The 26,866-nt window shown below is 46.9% G+C and overlaps 1 protein-coding gene across 4 annotated transcripts in view; it reads right to left on the reverse strand.

Moving 5' to 3' along the window:
- SIPA1L3 (signal induced proliferation associated 1 like 3) overlaps positions 1–26,866 on the reverse strand; it is a 238,986-nt gene that overhangs the window by 211,126 nt on the left and 994 nt on the right. The window contains exon 1 of one of the 4 annotated variants that reach the window (XM_043599040.1): positions 13,167–13,431. The exons of the other annotated variants lie outside the window; for them this stretch is intronic. The gene's annotated coding sequence lies outside the window, so the exon portion shown is untranslated. Of the gene's footprint in view, positions 1–13,166; positions 13,432–26,866 lie in introns of those variants that run through there. 4 annotated transcript variants of the gene reach the window in all.

Genomic DNA, 26,866 nt, shown 5'->3' on the forward strand with positions numbered 1-26,866 from the left:
CTTTTCAAGTCAGTGGGAAAGGACACATGATTCAATCAATACTGCAAGAGATAACTGATTAACTATTGGCAGGGCGTAGGTTTAAGATCTTTATCCCACCTAACACCAGAAAAAAAAAAAAAATTCCAGATGTTGGATGTGAACAATGAAGCTATACATGTGATTCTTTGTCGTCTTCTTCTTTTTTTTTGAGAGAGTGCAGTGGGGGAGAAGTGGGGTGGGGGGGGAGAGGGAGAGGGAGAGAGAGAGAGAGAGAGAGAGAGACAGAATCCTAAGCAAGCTCTACGCTGAACCACAGAGCCAGACATGGAGCTTGATCTCATGACCCTGAGATCATGACCTGAACCGAAATCAAGATTTGGACGCCTAAGCAACTGAGCCACCTAAGCGTCCCTATACATGTGATTTTTGATCTTAGGGTTTTGAATTTAAGCCCCATGGTGAGTGTAGAGATTACTTAAAATCTTTAAAAAAAAGAAAAAAGAAAAAGAAAGAAACTATAAAGTAGGAAGAAAATACAGTATTTATCTCATCTTAAATTAAAGGCCAAAGCATAAAAGCAAACAACAACATTAACAAAAAAAAACCTGAGTGTGATATTTAGTAACATTATAAAATTAAAAGGTAAACAACTCACTGGGGATGTAAATCTGCAACCTGTAACAAATGATTCATACCTTCAGTAATATAAAGATACCTTACAAATCAATAAGAAATAAAAACTACCCCCTAGAAAAACAGGCAACAAACAAGGAAATACCTATGGTTAATAGACAAGTCAGCAACAAATATCGCAAGTCTTTAAACATATTTATACACTTTGTATCAGTAATTGCAACTCCAGAACTTTGTCTAATAAAAATCTAAGGAGAAAACAAAGGTTTTTGTGTGTGAGATGTTCAGAGTTACAATATGGAAGGTGGAAGTGAGCAGTATGTCCAGTAACAGGGCACTGACAGGATGGAACACTATGAAGTCATCAAAAAGAGTGTGGCTGACCTTGACCCACTGCCACAGTAGGCTTTCCAAGGCAGACTGTTAAAGGAAAGTGCCGTCTGTAGAACAACATACCTAGAGAGTATGTTTGTACAACAAACAACTATAGGCATACGTATGTGTAATAAAAATAGCTAACATGTGAGTGCTTATCACATGCCAGGTGCCACTCTTAACTTTTTTACCTGTATTAGCACGATGAATTCTTACAAGCCAAGACGTTAGGACCATCACCACCATTTCACACATGAGGAAACCGTGGCACAGAATGATTAAGTAAAGGCCCAAATCAGTACATGACAAAGCTGGGGTTTGAACCGAAGAACCGTGGCCCCAGAGCCCAGGCTCTTCAACACGATCTACTGCATGCACAGCAAGAAGAGCGCATTTAATGTCACTCTGGGCAGGCGAGAGACACTTGGGGGAGGGCCAGGTGCCAGGGACATGAGAGGAACAAGGAAATGCCATGCTCTGCTTTACATACTGCTCCACTGCTTGAAATGTTTACAATCAGCATTTGGCTGATGTAAGTTTTAAATCAATAAAAAAAAAAAAAAAAAAAAGATCAATATGAAATTTCTGCCAAGCGACCTAAATGCAAGAAGGAGTAGGAGATGATCAGCATCCATCAGTGCCACCGACAGGGGAGCACCAAGCAGGACCAAAGTCAGCACCTCCTTTCACCTGCTCCACATGCAGATGGAGGGTGGGCTCACACCTGTCTCCCAGAAGATGCCAAGGAAAGCCATGTGGCTGGCTGAGGTATCACACAGGACGCACACCCCGTGGGGGGTGAGCTCCCTTTACATGTGGATCACTGGAGGAGGAGATAAGAAGAGTTTGATGGGCAAGGAGGCTTTCAGCCCAATCAGTTAAGCAGGCTCAGGAGCTCCAAGTCCGGGGCCTATATACACCTTATCTGGCCCAAGTGTCAAGTTACGTATGTGTCGGCACCCAGAAAGTCCCTGTTTTCTGCCCTGTAATAAATACTGTAATAAAAGGCACGACAGGATCTAGGTTAGTGGGGATGGTGGAAGGGCCACCGATGTGGACTTGATCCCTTCCTGGTTTCATAAATGTAGGACATTAGCTCCTCCTGGGCACAGGCTGTGTCAACATCATGGATTGACAGCTGTGGCTGGAGTGAGAGAAAGGGGAGTAAGGTCAGACTGTGGGTCAGGCCACCGAGGTTCCAAACCAGACCCAAGTAGCTGAGTGACAAGGATCAAGGGCTTCGCTTCTCTGGGCCTCAGTTTCTTCATCTGCGAAATGGGGAGTAAGAGTCTACCGTAGAGGGTTACAGGAGACGTGTGTGAGTAGGACACCCCAGCCCAAGTTAAAGGGGGCCGGGGACTGTCATTACTGCCATCCATCCAAACCTGCAGCCCAAAGCCTGAAACCCTGGAAAATCTACTCCCCTCCCCATGCTCTGACCAATCCCTTAGCAACTTGTCAGGCCATGCACTTCTGTCAAGCACCAATGCCACTCTGCAGGCCAGGCACCTCTCCTCCCTCCAGGGAAGGCTGCCTCCCTCCTTGTTCCATTGCCACTCCTTCAGAGGCAATGACAGCAAGGACACTCAGAATAAACACCAAACCCTCTCCCCGGCTCCCACCCCTGCCCACCCTTCCACCTCCTTCTCTACAAGGCTCCAGCCACACCACTGTTCTGTTGTTCCTCCACCCACCAAACTCCTTCCTGCCTCAGCACTTATGCATTTGCTGTTCCTTCTGCCAGGACCCCTTCCCGCAGATCTTTCGAGAGGCTGGCACCTTCATACCATTACGGTCTCAGCTGCTATCACTACCCGGCAAAGCTCTCCCCCAGCCTCCCACAGCCCTCTCCGCCTTCCAGGTGGCTCTCTCATCAGTCTGCTTCATCACTTCACAGCATGATTCGGCCCCACTTGAAATACCTTATTAATTTGTTTACTACTTTCTCTTCTGTGTCCTTCAGTGTGAACCAAAACCCCAGGAGGACAGGCCTTCTCAGGTTCTGACCCGAGCAATGGGAACACATGGGATGCTCAATGAATATCTGCCAAAGGCACAAGTCAGTGACTGAATGAATTAATGAATTCTACATCAAATCTCTGCCCTTCCCCCCCCCCCCCCCCCCCCCCGGGAGTAAATGTGTTGTAATCTCCAGAAGAAAAGAAAGCCCTTAGGTAGTGTGCAATATAATGCGTAACTGATCCCAAGGCATCCAAATGATTTCATGCGTGGTAGTGCTCTAAAGAATTTATGACCCAGACAACAGTGCCTGGGGTCAGAGCGCGCCCCTGGCCAGGCTACTAGAAGGAGAGCCTCTCCGTGGAGCAGAGCCAGTTTTTGTTCTTTTGTCTAGGAAGAGAGTCTCAGATCAGAAGAAATCCAAATGCTCAAAAACCTCTTGCCCCAAGCATAAAGGCTTAATCCCCTGGCATGGAACAAGAACTCTCTAGAGGCTGTAGGTTTGAAAAATTCATGGCCAGGGAAAGAGAACAAAAAATGGAAATGTCAACAACGGCCTAGAGTCATCTCTCCCTGGTTACGGTGGGTGACACACACGAACACAGGGCCCCACCTGGTCAAAGGTAAGGCCCGAAGCAGCTGCGCCCGAACAGTAAGATGACTGTGGCGGTTCATCTGTTTATTCCCAAATCCAAGATGAGGTGTGCCAGTAGAGGCCCGTACACATCGAATGAATGGATGCAAAAACAAAGAGGATTTGGATCACCGAAGGAAAAATCCGCAGATCAGAAGCCACCAGCCCAGTCGTTCAATACTCATTTCTAATGTAAACAAAAGTTCAAAAGAGTCAGTACCCTCAGGGTAACTAAATAATAGATGAGAAAGGTTGCTCTCTAAAGGAATACTCCAGCTAATAAGTGAAGAGGAGGACAGAATTACAAGTGTCACAATTTCTGCAAACCCTAAGTAAAATCACAGGTGTCAGAAATGGTTATTTACAGCCATTAACTACAGGACGTCACTGAAAGAGAACACAGGCTTTACCCACCTGCTGAGGATAGAACACACAACAGCCAGGAGAATGCCCTGCCATCCCTACCCAGGACACACACCAATATGCGTGTGTGTGCTCATCTCACACCTGAATCTGATCCAGTCTCCAAACCCAACCACCCATTTGCAGGAAGCACAGGGACAGAAGAACTTGTTAGCCACCACCACAGAAATACAACCCCAGACACAGGCTGTGGGAGATCTACAGGGCAAATTACGTGGCTTTTCTCAACAAATAAACTATCCAAGAAAAAAGGGGGGGGAAACGGGGATGGCGGGGGGACCCACAGATTAAATGACACTTAACAAGCATGTGAACCAAATCCCACAGTGGACCTTGATTGGAACAAATCAATTCTAAGACTTTTATGAGAGGATCTGAAATGTACTGGATGCTAGATGATGGCAAGCAATTATTGTTAGTTACCTTAATCATGGCCATGATATTGTCACTGTGTCCTTAAAAATCTTATCTTTCATAGATAAAAACTGAACTATTTAACTATAAAATAATCCCGTGGGGGTGGGCAGCAGCCTATACAAATAAACCCAGAGTGGTCATGAGCTAAGAAGAGCTGAAGCTATTATTGACTTTTCTCAAACAGTGTCTAGAGGTGATTAAACCGAGAGGGTGGCTGAGAAAGCAGCTCGTGATTACTTTCACCGCCAAGGGCTAATGATCAGATGACATCTTCCTCCTGCAGCTCCGTGTCAGTCTGGGTAAAGCCAAAGTCCTCACTGTGGCCCCAAGGCCCCACACAATCGGCCCCCATCACCCCTCTCATTCCCCCCCGCCCCGGCCACCGCCCCATCTCTCCCTCACTCACCACTCTCCAGCCCTGCAGGCACTCTGAAGTTCCTCAAGCATGCCAGGCACCTTCTCACCTCAGAACCTCTCACTGGCCCTTATTTCACCCACATGCTCTTCCCCCAGATACCCACATGGCTCTGCGACTCCCTCTCTTCACCTCTGCTCCAATGTCATCTTCTGAAAGAGGCCTTCCCTAACCCCACTCTCTCAAACAGCACCAAAAGTCTTCAAAATTTAATTAAATAGGGGCACTTGGCTGGCTCAGTAGGAGGAGCATGTGTAGAGATTACTTAAATAACCTTAAAACATGTTTTGAAAAGGGGCACCTGGGTGGCTCAGTTGAGTATCCAACTCTTGATTTCAGCTCAGGTCATGATCTCATGCTTCACAGGTTCGAGCCCCACATCGAGCTCTGTGCTGACAGCTCAGAGCCTGGAGCCTGCTTCAGATTCTGTGACTCCCTCTCTCTGCCCCTCTCCCGCTTGCCCTGTCTCTCAAAAATAAATAAACATTAAAAAAATTGGGAGGTGGGGCGCCTGGGTGGCTCAGTTGGATAAGCGGCCGACTTCGGCTCAGGTCATGATCTCACGGTCCGTGAGTTCGAGCCCCGCATCGGGCTCTGTGCTGACAGCTCAGAGCCTGGAGCCTGTTTCAGATTCGGCGTCTCCCTCTCTCTGACCCTCCCCCGTTCATGCTCTGTCTCTCCCTGTCTCAAAGATAAATAAAACGTTAAAAAAAAATTTTTTTTTAAATAAAAAAATTGGGGGGAGATTTAATTAAATAGCATCACATGCTACTTATTCTCATTGCATGTACCCACCTTCATTTTTTTTCACACCGATTATCTCTTTTGGACTTACTATATATGTCTTTCTTTACTATCTGTCTTCCCTTTTATAATGTAAGCTCCATGAGGGTGGAAATTTCATTTGTTTTGTTCACTACAGTCGTCCCAGCTCCCAAAACAGCATCTGTACAAAACAGGTGCTCGATTAATATTTGTGTAATAAATCAAAGAACCAAAGCGACATGACGTTCAGGTACCATCCTAGTGCCTGGCAGCTCCTTTAAGAGCCATTTTTAGGGAGGGGCACCTGGGTGAATCAGTTGGTTAAGCACCAATTTCAACTCAGGTCATGATCTTGCAGTTCATGGGTTGAAGCCCTGCGTCCAGGTCTGTGCTGACAGTTTGGAGCCTGGAACCTGCTTCAGATTCTGTCTCCCGCTCTCTCTGCCCCTCCCCCACTTGTGCTCTCTCAAAAATAAATGTTAAAAAACCAAAAAAAAAAAAAAAAAAAAAAAAAGAGCCATTTTTAAGGAACACTTCAGAACTAGTAAAGCCTCTGGCTGCCTGATCCAATGTTTAGTCTCCCCTTTTAACTTAGCAGAATCTGATCTTTAAAGATTTTATTTTTAAGTAATGTCTACATCCAACGTGGGGCTTGAACTCACAACCCTGAGATCAAGAGTGCCATGTTCCACTGACTGAGCCAGGCCAGGTGCCCCCAGAATCTGATGTTTAGCTAAGGACAAGGGCATGTGAAATAAAGACTACATTTCCCAGACTCCTTGCAACTACGTATTGTACCCTAAGTTCTAAGCAAGAGTCTATATAAGTAGAATTATCGTGTGCGACTTCCATTAGGTCTTTTTTTTTTTTTAAGTTTATTTATTTTTGAGAGAGAGACAGAGAGAGCAAGTGGGGGGAGGGGCAGAAAGAGAGGGAGACAGAATCCTAAGCAGGCTCCGCACTATCAGTGCAGAGCCTTATGCAGGGCTTGAACTCACAAACTGTGAGATGATAACCTGAACCGAAATCAAGAGTCAGACACTTAACTGACTGAGCCATCCAGGCGCCCCTCCATTAAGTCTTTTTAAAAAGACAGGGGTGCCCATCTTCATTCCTTCCTTCCTGCTGGCTGGGATGCAATGGCTGGAGCTTGAGCAGCCATATTGAATCATGAGGTGGCAGGACAAGGATGAATAGATCCAAGAGGAAGAAGGAGCCTGCGTCCAAAATAAGAATGTAGCCCTGGCCTGCTTATATCACTGGGCTCCTTTATGTAATAAAGAAACTTCTATCCTGCTTAGACCATTGTATTCTGTTTTATATATGGTTTCCTATTATATGCAACTGAACCTAATCCTGATACACTTGGGATCAAAAGACCATTCAGAGTGAGTGGAACAAGTCCTATATCTATACAAATGTATAAAAACGTCCATAAATTGAGAACTATTCCAAAGAAGAATCACTGTGAGCTTGCAGATACACAAAGAGCTATCATGGAGCTGGGGAGAGGGTAAACGGGTGGGAACAACCAAGGAAATAATGACATGAGAACCACATTTTCAATTAGGTTAAATAGGCTGCTGCCTCGGGATTAGTAATCAGAGCACAGCTGACTCTTAAACAACACAGGTCTGAACTATGCAGGTCCATTTACATAGTTCATACAGTATTATGAATGTATTTTCTCTTCCTTATGATTTTCTCAAAAACATTTTCTTTTCTCCAGTTTACTTTAAGGATATAGTACATAATATGTATAACATACAAAATACATGTTAATTGTTGACACTATCAGTAAGGCTTCTGGTCAATAGTACAATTAGTAGTTAAGCTTCTAGGGAGTCAAAAGTTATATACAGATTTTCAACTATGTGGGTAGGTATGTGCCCTTAACTCCCACACTGTTTAAGGGTCGAGCGTATATAAGGAACACCTACAGGGGCACCAGGGTGGCTTAGTCAGTTCAGAGTTCAACTCATGATTTCTGCTCAGTTCATGATCTCAGGGTTGTGAGATCGAGCCCCCCTGTGTTGGGCTCTGCACTGGGCATGGAACCTGCTTAAGATTCTCTCTCTCATTCTCTCTCTCTCTCTCCCTCCCTCTGTCCCTCCCCTGCTCATGCAAGCTCTCTCTCTGGGAAAAAAAAAAAAAAAAAGAACACCTACAAATCAATACTAAAATGCCGCAAAGTGATGAGCAAGTTTTATCCAGAAGAAGAAAGATAAAAGATATTCTGCCTTATCAGTCTTCAGAGGAGTATAATCAAAACCACAATGAGATTTCATTTCATATCTGGCAAAAAATAAAAAAGTTTTACCAAACTAAGCCCTTGGTGGCAACGTTCAGAGACCAGTCTGACAGTATTTGGCGAAGTCAAAGATGCTCACAACCTACGACCCGCCAATCTCGTGCCTAGTAACACCCAAAAGAAATTCATGTCAATACATGCTAGGAAACATGTGTAACAACATTCACAGTAGCCCATGAATCGCAAAAAATCTAGAAACTAATGAAATGTTCATTGGCATGCAAATGACTAACATAAAAATGTGGTACACTCAGCCAGTGGAATATTATATAGCAGCAAAAAAAAACAGAATGAACTACAGCTATACAAAAATAGTCTGGATCACTCTTAGATTCACAATACTATGGGAAAAATGCAAGTCCCAGCAAACTACATACAGTACAGTATCATTTGCATAAAGTTCAAAAATAGTTCTTTTTAAGACAAAGAATGATAAATAAAAAACTCAAGATGGTGGTCACCTCTGGGACAGGTGGCAGGGTATGGAATGGGAAGTACCACACAGGTTCATGTGTTATTAAAATGTCCTAATTCCTGGGCATTAAATTCCTTGGACATTAAAATGTCCTAATAGCCTACTGTTAATTATAACAGACAATTTTGCATGAGCCAAAAACACCAGTGTTTCATGCACCAAGGATTCCGATTAATCTGATTTTGCGTGTCCAAAGGCCATCTTTAAAAAAATGGAATATATTTAGAAACAGGTGAGGGAGCATGTACACCAAGTTACTGACATATGGGACCAATGAGGCAGGAGGTAGGAGCGGAGGGGATGAAGTAGTAGGTGGTTTCTGCTTCATGTTTTGTTCTGCCATCACTTAAATATTCATTTCAACAAGAAATGTTTCCTGTAACGAACTCACACAATACAGCGCAGTGGTTCACGGACTCCGGAGCCAGACCACCAGAGATCACGCATCGACTGCACTACTTCCTGGCTGCGGTAAGTAGGCAGGTAGGTTATTTAGCTTCTCTGTGCCTCTGTTTCTGTATCAGAAAAGGAAGGGTGATCACAGTGCCTACTTCATGGGGCCACTGTGAAGACTGAATGGGTTGGTTCACAGCTCCTCTACACAAGGGAAGCCCTTAATGAGACTGGTTATTATGATTCTCACTAGTCTAACTTCTAACATGTACATGGAGGACAGCCATGAGGTGAGCAATGATCTAGTGAAGGCCTACAAATGATCCTGGTCAGTTTAACCCCCAGCTGTGCTTCCTTCCCTTATACTTGCAGCCTCTGTAAGAAGCCTGGTGCACTGCTCATCCCAAGTACTTACTGAACAGATGATAAACGAATACAAGATGCCACCTCACCACTTCTCTGGCTGTCTGAACAGACCCCTTCTAGATGCCTCCTCTCATGTCCATTCTCCCTTCTTCAATACTGACCCTTCATTTAGGGTGGTGGTTAAGTCCAAATTTAAAAACTGCATTTCCATGACTTCCCCGTAGCTAGGGGTGGTCACGTCATGGAGTTCTCTAGCCAAAGTGACACAAGCAGAAGTCAGCTAAAGATTTCAGGGAAGGCTTTGGTGTCCTACAACAGAGGTACTGTCTCCCTTCCTTAAGAGTTTTGCTGCTTCCTGCCTGTGACAAGGATGTGGGGCTGGAGGTGGAACAGCCTTCTTCTCGCTACGAGGCTAAGGGCAGCAGCAGTGCAGATAAAGAAGAGCCTGGGACACCGGGGAGATGGTAAGCTGCAGCACCACCTTTCCCTGCTAACCTCTGCACCTCTCCTTACGTGAGAAAACGAAGGCTGTCGTAGTCTCTGGAGATGACCCCCAGTGGGCACATCTCTCGGAACTCAAGTCTTCCACTGTCCCTCCCACACTGAATCTGGCCTGACCTGTGACTCACTTTAGCCAACAGAATGAGGCTGAAAGTGAGCTGGGCCAGTTCTGGACTATGCCTTACGAAGGCTCATCAGAAGCCCTGAGCTGCCATGTTTTAAGTCCAGCTACTGGCTGGCGAGGCCACATGGAAGAAGAGATCCTGAGACTACAGAGAGAGGGGCCCAGCCATCTCCAAGGCACAATGTGGCCGAAATATCTTGAGTGCTCCAGCTCCATCTACCCTTTGTCTGCTGCAGCGTAAGAAACTCCGGTCAAGCCCAGGAGAAGAGCCATCCGCATGAGCCTCAGTAAAGCAGAGTCTGTCATTTTAAGGCATTTAAGTTTTAGGGTGCCTTGTTATGTAGCAATAGAGAACTAGAATAAACCTCTATCTGGGCACACCACTGTACAAGTTTCACAAAGCCAAATATATCCCATAATTAAAGTGCCACTTAAAAAGGAAATGTGCCCATCGATCAAAGATCCCAACAAAATCTCTTGCATATTGATAACAAAGATCCTTAAAATGAAAAAAAATATGAACCTTCTGTTATTTTGTTAATGAGTACTCATTAAACACAACTAACCCGTATTAAGGGTGATGAATCTATTACTTACTTTTATAATTAAAAAGCATTTAAAGTAGAAAGTTCAACACTGTGCTGGACCTGGTGAGAACCCTCAGAAAACACATCTTCTATCTGGGCAAGAGGTATCATTATACTAATACTACTTCATACTCATTTTCAAAAGCTTAGAGCTTAAGTTAACAAGGTGGCTAAGCAGGTTGGACGCCTGCAAACTAATTAAAGAAGGCTATCAATAAAAATAATAATTTGAAAAAAAAAACAGAAACAAAGGGAATGCACATCAGTGATGGTCTAGCCAAATTAATTATGGTACACCCACATCACCATGTGTTACACACATCTTTTGCTATCAAAAAGAGCAAATCTGAGTGCTACCTGAGAATCTGGAGGCATATCTATATGGTTTTGCCATGTTAGAAAAACAAAATGCAGGGCACCTGGGTGGCTCAGTTGGTTAAGCATCCAACTTTGGCTCAGGTCATGATCTTACAGTTCGTGGGCTCCTGCCCCACACTCGGCTCTGTGCTGACAGCTAAGACCCTGGAGCCTGCTTTGGATTGTGTGTGTGTGTGTGTGTGTGTGTGTGTGTGTGTGTGTGTGTGTGTGTGTGTGTCTGCCCCTCCCTTGCATTCTCTCCCTCCCTCTCTCCCTCTCCCCCCCCTCAAAAATATTTTTTAAAAAGCAAAATGCAAGAAAATGAAGGTAATATTATCCCTTGTAGGATTCTATTTCTCTCCACAGGATTATATAACCATGGGAGAAAAGGTAGAAAGATACGCACATAAGTACTTGATTGTTACTATGGGTGAAGGACTGTGGGAGGATGCTGACATGGGGGTGGGGCAAAGAGAAGTCCACAAACTAGGGACAGAAAAAAATTGAAGAGGAGCTTGGAGTTAATTCATGATCATCACCCCCCAAGTAGCGAGTGCTCTCTATGCACCAGATACAGTGCTTGACTAGGTCACCTGATCTCACCTGAACTTCTCATCTAATGTGGGAATTATTAATTACTCCCATTTTCCAGATCAGGAAACAGAGGCCCGGAGAAGGTAAGCACTGTGCCCAGAGTGCGGGCAGTGCTGGGACTTGAGCATGAAGAGCCACGGTCTTTCAGGAAGGGCACTGAAACTGCACCACTGCCCCTGGGGCTCAAAGGGCACAGTTAACTGCTGGAGGAGCAGTTCCTTGGACACCTGGCACATTCAGGCCCAAAGGTGTGGCAGTGCATGATGCAGCCGGCAGTCCATCAGCACCTCAGTGCCTCGGTGTCTCATCCCGTCGGGAGAAATCTGAGAGGGCCACTGACCTCGCTCCGCAGAGCCTGGGGAAGCCCCGCCCAGGACACTTTTACAGAACCAACTGCCGACACCAGGAGCCAGAGCACTGACGACCAGGTGGGATCAGCCACGACACACTCTCTGAGTTTGCCATTTAATTACAATGCGTTCGGCCCCCGAACGAGAATTACTGCCTGTTAAAGCAGGGAAGACCAATAAACCATGCCTGGCCAGTTAATTCTGATTTCCAAGGCATTCCCTGACCTTACTGCAGGAACACTGAACAGGACCTGGCGATTAAGTGGGCTCTCCAGATACATGCAGGTGTGTGCACGTGCGGGCAGTGTCTTAGACAAAGCTTTCCCCACCCAATTTAACCTGCACGCAGCCTCAACTCTCACCAGGGCCAAGGCTGTCTGATCCCGGCCACATGAATCCAGGCTGCCCGGATGAGCCATTGGCAGGGCCCGGATTCTCCAGACTGCAGGGGATGAGGGACAGGAAGCCAGAGGCCCTGATGCCTCAGGCAGGCCTGATGAGAATCAAAGGGAGGGTGTGGGAATGCCACCTCCCCCACAGCTGCAGGTCTGGGGGCATTCTAACTCAAACCCCAAATGGGGACAGTCATCCATCCTCGGACAATGTTGCACCTGATATCATAAATTTACTCATAAAATAATTTATCCCACACCTACCACATGCCAGGAACTGCTCTACAAGAATAGAGACCGAAGTCCCTGCCCTTTTATGGAGCCTACAGGTGGAGGGGAGGGGCAGATAATAAACAAGTATGTCAAATAGTAATAAATGCCATGAAGAAAAATAAAGCACAGTGAAGGACTAAGAGTGGTGGAGAAAGTGCTATTTAATAGGGACAGAGGCCCCACGGAGAGGGTGACATCTGAGCAGAGACCTGAAAGGGGGTGGGGAGTCTTGGGGAGACTGGGGGAAGTGTTCCAGGCCAAGGGAACAGCCAGGGCAAAGGCCCTGAGGGAGGAACAGAAGGAGGCCTGAGCAGCTGGAGTGCGGCCAGCAGTTGAGAAGTCAAAGATAAGGCCAGGGAATTTGGGGGGCAGGGGCACAGGGCTAGCTGACACTGAGGACGACTCCCTGCCCAGGCTGTGAGCACTTTACATAACGATCCACTGGAAAGATGAGTGGGTACTGCTCCTACTTCCCCTTTCATCAGATGGGGAAACTGAGGCCCAGAGAGGGAAAGGAACCTGCCTGAGATCACACAGCTCCCCTGTACCAGGCCGGGATGTCCCACAGCCCCTGGCACAGAAGTTTGCATCCCACAGGAGCTCAACATCCACCAATTGGTTCCTTCTCCGGGGAGAAAATATCCTCCATTTTCTTCTCACTCCCTCGACACTCCGCCCACCGTTCTTCACAGTTAGGAGCAGACAGGTAAACACTTCATGCCAGAGGAGGGGAGGAAAAGAAAACAAAAAAGCCACCAGTCTAATTCCCGAAAAGAAGAAACACATCATTACCTTTCTCTCCTCTACAAGTTACTACCAAACTTAGCAAACATCACTCACCCAAAAGACGTCCTGAGCGCAGCCCTGATCACAGAGCTGGCAGGTGACTGGCCGGGACCCGGCAAGGCCACCTGCCCGAGCTCTGCAGGCTGCCCCCGGCCGGTGCCTCCCCCGCTCGGCCTACTGTGGGTGTCTGGAATGCGGAAACGGGAACCTGCCGTGCCAGCTCCTAACAGCGACTTATTCAATAGCCGCGGGAACACGCCAGCCACTGGAGTTCCCCCACGAGGAGCTCCGCGCAAACAGGCGTGCTCCCAAAGAGGACTGTTTCGCCAGCAGCCCCTTTGGGGGAGGGAAAAAAAAAAAGGACTCCTTACTCACCAGACACGTGGTCTGAGGAGCCTGAATGGGCTTAAGAGAAAGCTCCAAGGTAACAAAGACGGCTCGCCTGTTACTGCTGATCCAGGAACGGGCCACCTGTTCACTGACTGAGCCAGGGCTGGATCCGTGCCCACAGCCTCCCCTGCCCTGGGCTGGCACCTGCCCGCTTCATTCACAACCTCACAATCCAAAGGTGGGCTCCGTTCCCGGTGCGGACTCCCGGTCTGCTCACTCAGGCAGAGGCAGAGGCAATGTAGCTTAATGATTAAGCACCGCCTCTGGGCCCCTCCGGCCAGCTTTGGAAGCACAGCCCGGAATGGCTTTGCCTGATATTAACAACCACCAGAGCCTGGGTGCTCACTCTGGACAAGGCACCCTTCTAAGCACTTCCTAGGAGTTATTTCCCCTAGCCCACACAGCTACCCTCCTAGGATGTACTATTATCATTGCTATTTCACAAGTGAGAAAGTTCAGAAATAGAGAAGTCACAGCGTGGAGATCACATAGCAAGAAAGTGGTGGGGCAGAGAGGTAATCCCAGCACAGCGACTCTGGGTTTCCAGTTCTTAACCACTACACCCAGATCCCCTTTTTAGATGAGAGACTGCCCCCTGCCCCAACTGGGTCCCAGTTGCCACATCTGTAAAATGGGATGTGTGTGAGAGTTGGTGAGCTCTGTATGGGGGAACACTTAGCCTAACCCACAAAAAATGCTCAACAACTATCAGCTATAGTCATGACATTCTGCCCTCAGATTCAATCAGATTCCGCTTATACCTTAAAATAGGGGGTAACTGTGGGCAGCTGAAGGGAAGAAAAATAAAGATTCTTGCTGCCCTTTTCACCCACAAAAAAATACCACTGACCCTTGAACATGGGTTTGAACTGTGCAGCTCCATTTATGCAGTTTTTATGGTACAGTACTATAAATGTATTTTCTCTTCCTCATGACTTTTTCAATAACATTTCTTTTCTCCATCTTACTTTACTGTAAGAATACCATATAAAATACATACAATATACAAAATAGGTGTATGTTCTCAGTAATGCTTCAGGTCAATGGTAGGCTATTAGTAGTTAAGTTTTGGGGGTGTCAAAAGTTATACTCGGGTTTTCAACTGTGCAGGGGGTCAGTGCCCCTAACCCCTGACCTGTCCAAGGACCACCTATACGGTGTGTATTAAGTGCTCACCGGGGGCCAGGACTGCAGCGTTCTAAGTGCTTTACATACTTTAATGCACGGCATCCACCCAACTACCTAGGAGGTCAGTATCACTACCAGCCCCACCTCACAGCTCAAGCCCACGCTCCATTCCTCAGTCCCTCTGTAGTCTGGCAGGGCAGTAACTTTACACTGTGTCTGTCCGTAAGTGGGACTAATCGGCATCCACAGGAAACTTCAGTCTGCAAAATGAATGGTCACTTTCACAGGCTGTTAGAAGGAGGGGGCGGGATCATGAAATAGTAATTTAATTATTCAATTAATAAATCTCATGTGTTAATAGCAGAGATCATATTTGTGAGCAACCACGTGCCGGCAACGGGGGTAAGCACCTGACCTGCATCCTCTCCTTTCATCCATACAACCACCTTCCGAGCCAGTCCTCAGGAGGGGAAACTGAGCCTCTGCGAGGAGCACTTTGAACAGCAACTGGTCAAGAGCAGAGAGAGGAGGGAGAGCCAAGTGTTTCTGAGCAGAGAAAATGCTCTCAAACACATGCACACTGCCCCTCAGACTGCTGCCTCATCACTCAGCTTGGGTTTGCCTCTATTTTCAAAAAAAATATTGGGTTTCCCGATAAGACCGACAGCTCCTACAGCACAGGGACTCTGCGTACATCTTCTCGAAGGTGGACATTAGTAGAGAACAAAAGTGATGTCCTGATTCAGGTAACTACAAAACGAAGCGGGTCAGTACAATGACATGAAAATGTGTGAGTGCAATGCTTCCACTTTGTTTTACTAACTTCTGCAGCAGACCCAGGTGTTTGCCTACCAATTCCATCCCTTTCTCCAAGTCCTTTCCTAAACAGTACTCAAAAAAAAACAAAAAACAAAAAAAAAAAACCAAAAAAAACCACATAAAAACAAAAAACAGTACTCCAATTTTATTCCTGTAGCCACTCTCTTCCCAGCAGTCATGTGCTTCAGGTAAGGACAGTTCCAGCCTCAGCCCTGAGACTACATTATGATCGGCTCTTACCTGTGATTTGCCCAGGTGTGGTCACGTGCCACAATGCTGGCCAATGAGATATGAGGGGAATCTGAGAGGCAGAGTATCTAGGAAAAGTTTCCTCACTTGTTGGAGATAAATAGTGAGTGATAAATAGATGCCCTCTTCCTACTACTAGATGCAGCCTTGTCGGGATGTGACAGCTGGAGCTGTGGCAGTCATCTTGTGGCCATGAGGAGAGTCTGAGGACACAGGCGACAAACCAAGGATGGCAGCGTGACACAACAGAGGGCTTGCTTACAGGCACTGTGGAAGTGCTTAGTCAATCAATTAAGGTGGCGCCAACCTATGGGCTTCTTTGTTGCATGAGATCATAAATCTGACTTCAGGCCAATTTCATCTGGGTTTCCTACTGCAATAGATCAGTGGTACTCCAGATGTCCTCTCAGGCCCAGGAGCACCTAGTAGCACCTGAGTACTTGTTAAAAATGCAGATTCTCAAGCCAGACCTACTGAATCAGAAACTCTTGGTGGGGCCTGGCAATCTGTAATTTAACAAGCATTCCAGGGGATTCTGCTGTCTGCTAAGGTTTGAGAACCACTGCAGAAGCACACAAGTCATTTCAGAGCAAGGCCTCTGGAGTCAAGAGGCCTTGGGTCCAAATCTTGTCACTACCATTCTCTAGCTGTGTGACCTTGGGCAAGTTATTTAAATTTAGCTGCCTCATCTGCAAAAGAGGAATAAAATGAATACTTCTCTTACAGGATTGTTGGGAGGTCTGGATGAGTCACTCTGTGGGATGTGCCTACCTAGCACAGTGCCTAGCACAGGGTAGACATTATATAAATTACCTATTCGGTGCTGCTTTTGTTGCTATTACTATTGTTTGCAACCAAAGGCATACCAACTGACACAACTTCCTAACGGAGCTCCTCCAAAGCTGGATCCAGAACTCCTTTACCTTTATGTTACTACACCCAGAACCCAGCCCAGGGCCCTGGGGCTTCTAGAGACGTGAGACTGTCCCGGTCAGTGCAGGGATGCGACACACAGGAGGGGCTGAGGCCTTTCTCCATCACTCCTCAGACCTCCTCCCGCAGCCTGAACCTCCGCAGCCCCAGCAGATACCCCATGGACACTCTGCCAGCTACTCTGCCCAGTTACTGATCCAGAATGCCCACAAGCTCTGCCCGGCCCCAGAGAGCACCCCCACCATGTGAGTCATGCCAAACATCTGGCAAGAGTCCAGGGCTGCCCTTCCCTCTGGGAGTTATCTGTGATTTCAAAACTGGTGGCACCAAGATGCAGAAAGCCAAAGAATGACAAACGCCACCCCCAGGTAAGGTCCCAGCAGGAAGAGGCAGCCTCTAATCAGGCTTAATAGCAAGACTGGGTAGGGGGCTGTGGGTGGGGCCGGGGTTCTGCATTCGCCGGCACTGCTGACACTGTTGGGCCGGTCACTGAAAGAGCAGTGTGGGATACAGAAAGGGGGAGGGGAGTCTTGGCCTCCGACCACTAACCCCGGCAGCAGGAAAGCACTGGTCAGATTTCTCAGCCTGTGCAAAGGAAGCTATTACACCGAACCTCATACAATTGCCAATATTCACACATTCTTGGACGGCAAAAAGGTAATTTCATATGGCTCAACCTAATACAAGCCAGGGAACTCCAATAATGCGGTGTCAAGAAGTTGGTCACCAGCAAGAAACTGGAATGGTGGTGGCCTCTGAGCAAGGGAGGTGACTGTCTTACTTTTGCGCCTTCGGTTTCATGCACATGTGGCCACTTTTCAAAATTTAATGAAATTTAATAAATCAATCAACCCTGCAATATCTCCCCATCTCAGAGAAAAGACACACTTGTACCAGATCCTACAAGATCAGCAAGCCTGTCATTTCTCTGCCCTCATCTCCTGCTCTGGCCACACGGGCCTCCTTGTGAGCTCCTCAATCTTACCAGGCCCATGTCTCTAGGCCTTTGCACTGGCTGCTCCCTCTGCCTTGACACCCCCACTGCTGACACTGCCTCACCTCCTTCAGGCCTGTACTCAAGTCACCTCCTAGGGAGGCTCTCTCTGGCCCTCCCGTCTAAAACCTCAACACAACACCTTCTACCAACCTAATACTTCATATCCCCCTTCCCTGCTTAATTTCTTCTGCTTAGCACTTACTACCCTCTTGTTTACTGTCTGAACCCCCCACTTGAAGGACAGCCCGAGGAGGGGAGAAGCTTGTCTGTCTTGCTCACTGCCACATTCCCAGTTCCTGGAGGACTGCTCAGCTCAGTGAACACCTGCTGAATGAGTAAGCTGAAAAATCAGATGTAGAGTCACTATTTGGGGTTTGGCACCCTCAGATCCCACACGTGCAGGTCTACACTGGAAACACGGGAAAATCAAGCTAAGTTGGTGACAGCGCTCCTAGTGGTTTCTCCACACTGGGCTCACCTCAGAGCCTTTGAAAGAAAAAGAAAGGGCAGAACCGAAGAGAATGCTGGGGGCAGGGGTTTGAGGCAGGGGCTCTCCTGCCTCCCCTGCCCACAAACCAAGCGTGTGGTGTAGAGACACGGGGCACTGGAGAAAAGAACTCATCCTGAGCTGGAACATGCCAGCCTCTAGCAGGATCAGAGCCAGAGCAGGCTCTCTCTCTCACAACAACCATCTCTACCCACCTGGGAGGCAAACACCAAGCAGAAACCCCCAAGCAAGGGTGTCCTCTTTTCCTGCCATTTCCACACAAGGATTCAGGCTAAGTGAGAGTCCCCAAAAGAACAAATGCGACAGGGGCCTCTGTACTCTTGTGTCATGAAGGAGTTCTAACCGTAGGCTTGAAGAGGAATACCATCAGGTCCCAGGTGCCGTCTGTCACAAGCTGCATCTTGCCCCTTTCCTTCTGTTGGCAAAAGTCAGAACTGAAAGGGGGCACCTTCCCTGCCTCCCACTGCAGTGCTAGAGGCAAACCAAATGCCGGATTCTGGTTCCATGTGGGGCTTTAACAGAGACCCATCAAAGGAAGGATTGGGTGCAGGTTTGTCCTGAGGGGAGGACTGGGGGAGGATCTGATGCCTCCTGTTGAAACATGTCTTTGGAAAAAATGTGGGAGGGGCCCCACGGTCAAGGTGCTGCAGGGAGACATTTCTCAGGGAAGCAGGACCTCTGGAAACTGACTCACAGAGCCGATGCCACTGCAGCCGGCGCTCAGAGCAGCCGGGGAAGCGTGCGGCCGCTGGAACCTTCCAGAGTCCTCACTGCTCCTGGACATTGCTTTACCTAAGGGGTTTCCAAAGCCTTGGGCCAACCACTGACTCCTCTAATGAAAACACCAACAAGAAAACCAAAAAACCCTGTTTTTATCATACAAGTGGACTGGGCAGGGGCAGGGAACTCCCCACACCTACACTTGAGCTCAAAATACACAAATTCTGACTTTCGTTGTCCTTATTTCTTACTTTTCAGGATGAGACATTTCAAACATACAAAGGTGAAAAGAGAATATAATAATCCCCCATCGGTCGGCTTCAACAGTTATTAACTGGTGGCCAATCTCACTTATCTCTTCATTCACCCATACACACGGTCTCCCTCTACTCTCAGCCTGCCCATATTATTTTGAACCAAATCATGAACACCTTAACAGTTCACAGGTATTTCAGAATGTATGCTTAAAGATCAGGACTTTTTTCTTAAGCAGAACCACAGTATCATTATCACATTTAAAAAAAATCAGAATTCCTTAACAATACTGAATATCCAGTTAGCGTTTGTTAGAGAAAGGGGAAGTGCAGGTTCCAGAATCATAGAAAAATCTCGTGCCCAGAGAGGTGTTCAAGCCTCCAGGCACGAAGGGGCCTGAGACCTGAAGCAGGGCTGTCCCAGAACAGGAGAACAGAGACCACACGTGGAGTGGAGAGGCTGGAACTAGTCCGTATGGTCCTGCTTGCCCACCCCGTTCATCCATCTGTCCATCCACAAGAGACCGCACAGTGAGTGTTTAAGAGCCTGGACTCTGGAGCCAATGGCTTGGGTTTGAATCCTGACTTTGACACTCCAGCTTCAGGACATGCACTTCTCAGGACCTGCTTCCCTATCGGGGAAAGGGGGATGATAACAGTACCTACCCCATCGAGTCATTCTGAGGCTTAAATGAGAAATTACAAGAAAAGCACTTAGAGCAGGGCCTTTATACACAATAAGAGCTTGGTGAATGCTGGCTAGGATCATTACTTCAGCCAGCAGACACTTACGGAGTGTCTTTTACATACCAGGCACTGTCCAGCAGCAAGAGAGGAGAGTTGTGGAGAGGTTAAAACCCTCATGAGTCACCACCAGGGGACAGGGACTGTCACCAGGCCACTACCTGGGGACGTGAGCAAACTGAGAATCTCCAGTACCTGCCATACTTGGGTAGGAGGTCCAGATTCATCCTGCCCCTGAGATGGGGAACCCTGAACCAGGAGAGTAATTAGAAGTCCAGAACAATGACTCTCATGGATGAAAGAGGGATGAAAGAGGGAACGGACCACTGCGGCATCGCACCCCCCATTCCCCCCATCCAGCAATGCCATTTTTGATCAGAGCAAAGGCAAGATTCACGTGCTGGGTAAGTACGGCTGTTGCTGAGCTCACTGGAAGATGCCACACAGCTCCCACAGAGGGCCACAGCCTCGGGGAACAGAGTCCACAGCAGTAGGAGAAAAGAGCCCTCGTGCCCAAAGAAGCAGTTTAGAATGGCCTTTCAAAAGGCTGGGCCCTTTTCTTGCCTCCCTCACTGTCCCTGCCCACCCTGCTCCTCAGTCTCCAAAGTCCTCTCTCTTTCCTAGGAGATAAGACCTGTTTCTACCAAACCGGGAGCTCAAAGTAAGGAGTGCAAGTGTCAGTCAAACAGGTCTACACCAGCACCCCAGCACCAACATAAACTCGAGGATCGTTGCTGACAAACTCTGGGGATCCATTTTGTGTGACGAGTCCTTCCTGTGGCTTCTATTGCTCAAAACTCAGAGCCCATCCCCCTCAAACACGAATACAGCATATCCGACAGAGATTTAAGAGTATGGTCTCTGGACCAGAGTTCAAATTCAGCCTCCATCACTTCCTAATTTCGAGCAAGTGGCCTCTCATTGCCAGAGCTCAGCTTCCTCACGTGTACAACAGGGATAACCAGTCCCTGCCACCTTGGAACATAAGTCACACACGTCGAGCAATGAGCACAATTCCAGGCCCATAAGGCACCTTTGATGGATGACAGCTGTGGGGTTAGCTATACCTGCCTGTGATTAATATGCTTTTCATCACTCACCCACCTTTATTCACCAAGATAAAACAGGGATAGTATCTTTGATCTGTCACTGTGAACTACCACCCTTGATTTACGTGAGTCTCATACCCCAGGCCCACGCTGTCCAACACATGTGGCTACTGAGCACCTGAGATGTGGCTGGCGCGAATGGAGATGCACTAAAGGTGTAAGATACACTTTGTATTGTGAAGACTTAGTGTGGGAAGAAAATGTAAAACATCTCAATAATTTTTACACTGATTACATGTGAAATGATAATATTTTAGATCAAATAAAATATACGATTAAAATTAGTTTCTTCCATTTCTTTTTACTCTTATTTTTTTAATTTTTATTTATTTTTGAGAGAGAGACAAAGCAAGAACAGGGTAGGGCAGAGAGAGAGGGAGACACAGAATCTGAAGCAGGCTCCAGGCTCTGAGCTGACAGCACAGAGCCCGACGCGGGGCCCGAACTCACGAACCGGAGATCATGACCTGACCTGAAGTCGGATGCTCAACCGACTGAGTCACCCAGGTGCCCCTCTTTTTACTTTTAACTGGCCATTATAAAAATGTAAATTCTGTATATGGTCCACATTGGTAGCTCACAGTGGGTTTCTAATGGACATTGTTGTTGCAGACCTCTGACATCCAGTGTCTTCTCATTCGACTCCATACTGTTAGCGTCTGGCACGGTGCCTGGCACACAGGCTAGGGTAGAACAAAATGTTTCATAGATGGCTGGATAAAGATGTTCTCCACATTTCTCCTGGTCTGAAAATGCATCCACCGCTGTCTTCACATCTAGCCAGGCCTGGCTTTCGTTCAACATATTTAACAACCCACGAGGCCAGGCTACATCAAGTCAAAATGGACACAATCATGGTGGCTGGAACAGGGTGCTAGGGCACCTGCAGAGCCACATATCTTTTTAGTTACTGGACCATATTTGATATTTAACAGTCAAAATGCTGGTCCGGTGCTCAGAAACACCCTACCAGCCCAAGTTCCCCATCAAAGCTCACCCAAATGGGACCCTCCCCTTGTTCACTCTCCTTCAGCACCACGCCTCAAGCAGTCAACTTTGCCTTATTTGAGGACAGGCCTTCAGTTCTGAAACAACCAACCAAACATCCCAACAGAAAGTGACCCCCTCATGTCTTACTGTCAGTAGAAACGATGCCACAGCATCCCCAGACCACCCCTGCTGTCTGTGAATGATGAACTAAATATAGTCCACAGTGCTTTGCAGGTCAGACAACTTCGAAAGGAACTGCTGAATCCACTTCACAAACTTGCCTCAGCCTAGTAAACAGCGCCTGGGAAGAGCGGCAGTGTGGCATGTGGGCAGGGTCTGGAGTCCGGAATCGACTCCTTATCTGTAAAGTGAGTCCCATAAACTTACCTACTTCACTGGACTTGAGTGAAGGTGAGGACTGGCTGAGAAAAAGTGTGACATGCTTACAAGAGCAACTAGTATAGACGAAGCACTAAGAAATGTAAGGTGCTGGGGCGCCTGGGTGGCTCAGCTGGTTAAGCGTCCGACTTCAGCTCAGGTTGTGGGCTCACGGTTAGTGGGTTCAAGCCCCGTGTCAGGCTCTGTGCTGACAGTGTGGAGCCTGCTTGGGATTCTCTCTCCCTCTCTCTCTGCCCCTCCCCACTTGTGCTTTTTTTTCTCTCTCTCAAAATAAATACATAAACTTTAAAAAAAAAAATAAGGCGCTATTATTATTATTATTTTACAAAAATTAAAGTAGCATGAACTTGAAAAATGTGATTTCGTCTCCAGCCACACCGATCCTGTTTTTGTAGTTAACTCATTCTCACCTTTGGGCCTTTGCATTTGCTGTTCCCGCTGCCTGGAATGTTCTTCCCCCAGCTCTTGGCACAGCTGGTGTCTCTTGCTCTTGCAGGCCTTCCCACCATCTGAGGTAATGTAACCAACTCTTCTTCATCACCAGCCTGCCCTATCAGCCACTCTCTATCCCCTCAGCCTGTCATTTCCTCTAGAAGACTTAAACCATCTAAAATTACCTTGTTTATTGCATGTCTCCCCAGCTAGAATGTACACCCTAGGAGAGTGAGGATCTCGTCTGTTTTGTTCACAGTCCAAGAGCTTTTAGCCACTAGATGTACCAGAATGCTCACTGGATGTGTTTTTGCAAAGATAAAAGACATCCCGGAAACAACCTAAATGTCCAGTGACAGGGGAATGGGGGAATAAAGCATGGCCTCTTCATACTGAAGAATGTGAATGTGGGTCTAGCTGTTAAAAAGAATGAGTCAGGGGCTCCCAGCTGGCTCTGTCGGTGGAGCATGCGATGCGACTCCTGATCTCAGGGTTGTAAGTTCAAGCCCCACGTTGGGTACAGAGATTACTTAAAAATAAAATCTTAAAAAAAAAAAAAAAATGAGTAGGATCTGTACGTAATGACTTGACTATCATCAATTGAGAAACTCAAGTTACAAATATGTGTGACTTGATCCCTACCCCTCCTTTTTGGGGGAGTGGTGAGGGAGAAGGAAGAAAACAATCAATATGTGCATCCTTAGAAGCACAGAAAAAGCCCTAAATTGCCAAGGGCAGAAAGCATATCCATTGTGTTTATCTACAAAACCTGACAGTGGATACGTAAATACTCACTGCCTGCATAAATGGTTATCTTTGGGGGAAGGGATTTTAGAGTGGAGGGCAGCACCTGTTATTTTCTTTACACATCTGTGTTGTTTGACATGTTACAACATGTTGTGTATCGCTGCATAACTTTTTTTAAAGCAAAATTCAATCCATTCCCATACAGGCAAAGTAAAAGTAAGTCCATGACGAGAACAGTCTTCAGCAATTAGAACAGTATCAGTCTTAAACAAAGCACAAATGCATGAACTAGTCCAAAAGTTTCTCATTCTAAAAGCTAAAAACAAACACGTTAAAGGAGATGACTGTTTAATTCTCTTATTAAAACACGAATACATTAGGGGCATCTGGGCAGCTCAGTCGGTTGCGTGTACGACTTTGGCTCCAGTCATGATCTCAGGGTTCGTGTTCAAATGCTCTGTGTTGTCAGCACAAAACCCATTTTGGATCCTCTATCCCTCTCTCTCCCTGCCCCTCTCTCACTCACAATCTGTCTCTCCAAAATAAACAAAAAAAAAAACCCACATAAATACATTTAATTTAGATTATTAGAGTTAAACAGATCAAGGCCAAGCTGTTACCATAACCTGTATCATTTCAAAAAAGACTTTTTTGGGACACCTGGGTGGCTCAGTCGGTTGGTTAAGCGTCCGACTTCGACTCAGGTCATGATCTCGCGGGTTCGTGAGTTCGAGCCCCGCGTCGGGCTCTGTGCTGACGGCTCGGAGCCTGGAGCCTGTTTCAGATTCTGTGTCTCCCTCTCTCTCTCTGACCCTCCCCCGTTCATGCTCTGTCTCTCTCTGTCTCAAAAATAAATAAACGTTAAAAAAGAAAAAAGACTTTTTTAATGTTTATTTTTGAGAGAGGGAGAGAACAAGCATGAGACTAGGAGAGGGGCAGAAAGAGAGGGAGACAGAGAATCTGAAGCAGGCTCTGTGCTGTCAGCACAAAGCCCAATGCAGGACTCAAACCCACCATGAGATCATGAGATCATTACCTGAGCCGAAGTTGGATGCTCAACTGACTAAGCCACCCAGGCGTCCCAACCTGTGTCATTTTTTAAACCTAAATTTGAAATATATCAGTGAAATGTGTTTTATAGGAAAAAAAAAAAAGGTGCCAGTATCTACGCATCCTAAATTCCATTTTTGATTTACCACCTGACAACTGCAATCTCTGAAAAACAGGCTCACATTTAACTCTTAGACCATTCCGCACAGACTGCTAAAAAACCATGTGCTGTTGTCACTAAAAATTAAGACCAGGATTTCTTTAAGTCACTGCTTTATTTCCTCATATTAAAAAAAAACATTTAGGGCGCCTGGGTGGCGCAGTCAGTTAAGCGTCCGACTTCAGCCAGGTCACGATCTCACGGTCCGTGAGTTCGAGCCCCGCGTCGGGCTCTGGGCTGATGGCTTAGAGCCTGGAGCCTGTTTCTGATTCTGTGTCTCCCTCTCTCTCTGCCCCTCCCCCGTTCATGCTCTGTCTCTCTCTGTCCCAAAAATAAATAAACGTTGAAAAAAAAAATTAAAAAAAAAAAAAAAAAAACATTTAGGGGGCGCCTGGGTGGCTTAGTCAGTTAAGTGTCCAACTTTGACTCAGGTCATGATCTCGCAGTTTGTGAGTCCGAGCCCGTGTTGGGCTCTGTGCTGATAGCTCAGATCCTGGAGCCTGCTTCAGATTCTGGGTCTCCCTCTCTCTCTGCCCCTCCCCCGCTCACACTCCGTCTTTCTCAAAAATAAATAAATTAAAAAAAAAACACTTAGGTAAATTTGGTGGCCATCATAAATGTGATTGAGACCATGGGTTCCCATCATCAAATGAAATCACAATGACAGGTTTCTGCCAACAGATTTAAGCCTACACAGGGATGTAATAAATTCCCTTTCCAGCCTCTTCTCTGTTGTGTGCACTGTCTCAAATGCTCAGGATGGCCTTCTTCCCAAACAGGATATTCAATTCACTGCCACGGTGTAACTTTTGGGAAAGAAACTGACCACTTATCCACACTGGTAAAAATGGGTCCCCTGGAAACCAGGCCTTTATGCTACACTTGTGGCCACTGCAGTCAGGCCAAGTCCATAGAGTCTTCTCTGCCCCTTACTAATGTTTTACACACATTAATCCTTGGTGATCTAAAAGAAACAACTCAACCTTATTAGAAAAGCCATCTTTAGTGGCCAAGGTGCACTTTCGGTGCCCACGAGATGGGAGACCAAAACAGGCCAATGAAATGGTGCTTCTATGAAATGGCATCCTTCTTCCCCATCAGCTGGACCTGGAAAGGCTGGGGAGAGGAACAACTCTCAAGTTTCTGCCTTGGGCAACTGGGTCAGTATTGGCCCATTTGCTGAGATGGTGACTACTGGGTCTGGGAGGAGAAGGAGTTTAGGTTAAATACATTGAGTTCATGGTGCCCAAGGGAAAGTCACCAGAGGACATCAAGGAAGCTCAGGCCCACATGTGGAGCTGGCTAATATGGCTTTGAGACAGAGTCAAGTGCTGGCAGCACTGGAGTGGTACAGAAAGCACTAGAGTGAATGTGCTGGTATGGGGGGGTGGGGAGTGTGGGAAAGGTGAGCAGGGGGCTGATGACAGCCAGCCAGCACCATCTCTTCTCGGGCTCTAATACTACATATGTGCCACAATTTAATTTTTCGTGAATAAAAATTAGGGCTGGAGGGACACTAACCTCATCCCTGCTCTGCTCTGTAAGTAAATATAAGCAGCAAAGGCTTATTAAGAGAAACAAGATACATTTATTAAGTGCTTACAATGCACCCTGCCCTGTGCTAAACACTAAACATGAATTATCTCCTGGAATCATCAAAACAACCCTGGCACAAAAACCTATGACTACCATTTCACAGATGGGACACTGAGGCTGGGAGTGAATGTGTGGGGGAGCTCAGGGCTGTCATGTCACAGCCCACAGTTAGACAGTCTCTGGGCCAGATGGAGAGCATTGAAGAAGAACAATTATAATACATAAGAGCTGTTACTTAGTAAGAGATGGCTCTGGACTAGGAATACAATCTCAGCAAATCTTTACAACCTTCTGAGACTGACACTGTCATCCCATTTTACAAATGAGGAACCTGAGGCTGTAGAAGAGGACATCAACTAGACCAGTGGTCTCCCCAGTGGCCCAGACCTAGATCTAGTCAGAGCCCCACCCTCAAAGGGTCTCTGGGACGCTGGGAAAAGGCTGAACAAATGGTACCATTTATTGAACGCTGACTATGTGCCAGCTGCTGCTCTAAGCACTTTACACATAGTATTCTCACTGCATCCTC

Source organism: Prionailurus bengalensis, chromosome E2 (assembly GCF_016509475.1).
Source record: "Prionailurus bengalensis isolate Pbe53 chromosome E2, Fcat_Pben_1.1_paternal_pri, whole genome shotgun sequence".
In the NCBI taxonomy this organism is placed as follows: Eukaryota; Metazoa; Chordata; class Mammalia; order Carnivora; family Felidae; genus Prionailurus; species Prionailurus bengalensis.